Source organism: Saimiri boliviensis, chromosome 7 (genome assembly GCF_048565385.1).
Source record: "Saimiri boliviensis isolate mSaiBol1 chromosome 7, mSaiBol1.pri, whole genome shotgun sequence".
In the NCBI taxonomy this organism is placed as follows: domain Eukaryota; kingdom Metazoa; phylum Chordata; class Mammalia; order Primates; family Cebidae; genus Saimiri; species Saimiri boliviensis.
The window spans coordinates 18,653,735-18,657,612 of NC_133455.1; the positions used below are offsets into that span (position 1 = coordinate 18,653,735).

General features: G+C 40.6%; 1 pseudogene; it reads left to right on the forward strand.

Annotated features, from left to right (window-relative positions):
• Positions 1-1,922: 1,922 nt before the first annotated feature.
• On the forward strand, positions 1,923-3,008 carry LOC120365044 (ribosome biogenesis protein NSA2 homolog; annotated as a pseudogene).
• Positions 3,009-3,878: the final 870 nt, after the last annotated feature.

The window sequence follows — 3,878 nt, forward strand, 5'->3', positions numbered from 1 at the left end:
ATTCTGTTATTGTTGGGTGAAGTGGTTTATAGATATCAATTATATGCAGTTGATTGCTGGTGGTGTTAAGTTCAACATGACCATACTAATTTTCTGCCTGCTGCATCTGTTCGTGACTGAGAGAGGACTGTTGAAGATTCCCAACAGTAATAGTGGCTTTTTCTGTTTCTCCTTATGCTGTACCAGTTTTTGCTTGGCATATTTTGATTTTCTGTTGTTAGATGTGTGCACATTAAGGACTATTATGTCTTCTTTAAGAATTAACCTCTTTATCATTATGTAAGATCCCAGTGGTGTCATTTAGTGGATCTCCCAAACCCTTGTATTTCGAGTAAATAGCAGTGAGCTCTAGAAACTTGTGGTGGACATTGTCCGGATCCCCTGCCTGTCCTCTTGACTTTGCCACGCTAGTACACACCAGCCCGCTGTCAACCAGCCGTGCTTGCATTTCCCTGCCTGAAGGCTTCCTTGTCTACCAGGGTCCACTGGCCAGAGTGCTAGGGATTCAACCTCCCTTATCAGGAAAAGTTCTTAATCAATGACTTATAGGAATTTCTAACCAAATGCTCCAGCTGCCCCATCCCTTGGGTGGAATGGTGCTGAGTGGCGTAAGTTTACGCTGGTTTCCAGAACGCCCAGACTGGGTTAAGCTCTAATCACCCACAGTGCTAAGTTGCCTGACAACTCACCCTCTGCTGACTGCCTTTCCTTCACTGCCTCACTTCCTCACTTCCCTATCAGCACTTTTTGAAAATACCTCTGAAACAGATGACGTGTACTTGAATTCTCATCTTGACTGCTTCCAGTGAGACCCTGCTTCTATCAAAACAAAACAAAACAAACAAAAGCTGGGCATGGTGGCACCCACCTGTAGTCCCAGCTACTTGGGAGGCTGAGGTAGGAGTGAGGTGGGAGGATTGCTTAAGTCCGACGGGTGGAGGCTGTAGTGAGCCAGGTTCCTGCCAATGTATTCCAGTCTGGGTGACAGCAAAACTCTATCTCAAAAAAACAAAAAACAAACAAAAACACCTGAATGTTTCAGAGAGATCTCATACTAAGAGGACAGTGAGACAGCTCCAGCAGAAACCAACTTTCCTTGTAAAACAAACACACCTCCGTTAGCACGGAGGTTAGCAACCCCCCAAAAATGGCTTCAGCTCAGTCACACTCATCAGTATATAATTTCTCACACTTTTTTTGTGATGTCCTCAGAGCCCAAAGTTGAATTAAAATCTTCATTTTTGTTTCCTATTTAAAAAATGTATTTGTTACTTCTCTGCAGAGTTCACAAGGGTGAAAAAAAGAATTTTTTATTTTAATTGACAAATAAAAATTGTATATATTTATCATATATGACATGTTTTGAAATATGTATATATCATGCCAGGCATGGTGGCTTACACCTATAATCCCAGCACTTTGAGAGACAGGGGAGAAAGGATCACTTGAGCCCAGGAGTTCAAGACCAGCCTCAGCAACATAGTGAGACACCCATCTCTAACAACAACAACAACAAAAAAAAACCACCTTTTTTAAAAATTAGCCTGGTATGGGTTTAGAGATGAATGGGTTTCACCAATATGTGATTGGGCAGGAACTAGTCATTTCATTAGGAAAATTCTAAATGTCTTTTAAATTTTATTTTATTTATATTCTGAGACAAAGTTTCACTCCATCACCCAGGTGGTGTGTGCTTGTAGTTCCTGCTACTCTGGAGGCTGAGGTGGGAGGATCACTTGAGGCTGGGAGTTTGAGGTTGCAGTGAGCAGTGATTGCACCACTGCACTCCAGAGGTGGGCAGCAGAGTGAGACCTCGTCTCAAACAACAACAAAACCAAAATACGTACACATTGGAGAGACCCAAAAATTAAGAGTATTTTTACGTCCCAGGGCCCGCTCATGGCGGCTCCGCGGCCATCACCATGCCACAGAACGAATACATTGAATTACATCGTAAACGCCATGGATACCGTTTGGATTACCATGAGAAAAAGAGAAGGAAAGCTGAGAAGCTCATGAACGTTCAAAGAAGGCAAAGAAAATGATTGGTCTGAAAGCTAAGCTTTACCATAAACAGCGCCACGCTGAGAAAATACAAATGAAAAAGACGATCAAGATGCATGAAAAGAGAAACACCAAGCAGAAGAATGATGAGAAGACTCCACAGGGAGCAGGACCTGCCTATCTGCTGGACAGAGAAGGACAATCTTGAGCTAAAGTACTTTCCAATATGATTAAACAGAAACAAAAAGAGAAGGCGGGAAAATCGGAAGTCCCTCTGCCTGAAGTCCATGCCCAGGGAGAAACAGAAGTATGAAAAGTTATTCGAACGGGAAAGAGAATGAAGAAGGCATGGAAGTTCTCATTGTTCAACACCCGCCTATGAGTGAGAATATACGGTGTTTGATTTTCTGCTCTTGTGTCAGTTTGCTGAGAATACAGGGAGGGGAGCACTACGCACTGGGGTCCGTTGGGGGGAAATGGGGGAGGGGCGGGGGGGTGGGGAGGTGGGAAGAGATAGCATAGGGAGAAATGACAGATACAGGTGAGGGGACGGAAGGCAGCAAACCACACTGCCATGTGTGTACCTATGCAACAATCTTGCATGTTCATCACATGTACCCCAAAACCTAAAATGCAATAAAAAAAAAAAGAAGGCATGGAAGAAGATGGTTACTAAAGTCTGCTTTGTTGGAGATGGCTTTACAAGAAAACCAACTAAATATGAAAGATTCATCAGGCCAATGGGCTTGCGTTTCAAGAAAGCCCATGTGACACATCCTGAACTGAAAGCCACCTTTTGCCTACCAATACTTGGTGTAAAGAAGAATCCGTCATCCCCACTGTATACAACTTTGGGTGTTATTACCAAAGGTACTGTCATTGAGGTAAATGTGAGCGAATTGGGCCTTGTGACGCAAGGAGGCAAAGTTATTTGGGGAAAGTATGCCCAGGTTACAAACAATCCTGAAAATGATGGATGCGTAAATGCAGTCTTACTGGTTTGACAGCAATTTAATATATAAGTAGAGGACTATACACCGATTGGAAAAACTGCCATTACGGTACTGTTTCTCAGTACTACCAAACAGCCATACACGTCTGCAATCGAGATTTATTGTAAATATTAAAATGGTCCCATTGTATAAATGGTCTTTATTTTGAAATCTACTTAGACCCCCATGTTAATAAAACTGATTGAAGAAAAAGAAAAAAAAAAAATACATACACATTGTGGAAGAGCTAAGTCATGCTGATTAACACATACATGTTGTCATACACTTACCATTTGTTTGTGATGAAAACACTGAAAATCTACTCTCTTAGCAATTTCCAAGAATATGATACATTGTTATTAACTGTAATCATCATGTTATACATTAGATCTGAAAAGATTTTCCTCCTATCTAGCTGATATTTTGTATCCTTTGACCAACATCTTCCACACAGGTCCCCAGGCCTCTGTTTCTAAAAATAGAATACAGCTTATGATTTTTAAGAGTTTCTCTCACGGGCTTTTTAAAAAGTATTATTCTTAGACAAAATATATTTTTTCAATAATTTTACTTCAAAATCACTAAAATAAAAATGCAATTGACATAGCACAGTTAAGGAAATAGAAATACAAATTAACAGCTTTTATTTATAAAGCAATAAATAAATCTACAAGAAAAATACAAACATTTAAACATAATGTGAATAGATATATGCATTTGTAATGTTTAAACACTCCATATTCTTCCATTTACCATTCTGCTTCTAAAATTCTATTCTTAAGAAATAATCATGCCTGTGTCCAAACATTTCCCTAGCTCTGTCACCCAGACTGGAGTGCAGTGGCATGATCTCGGCTCACTGCAACATTTGCCTCCCAGGTT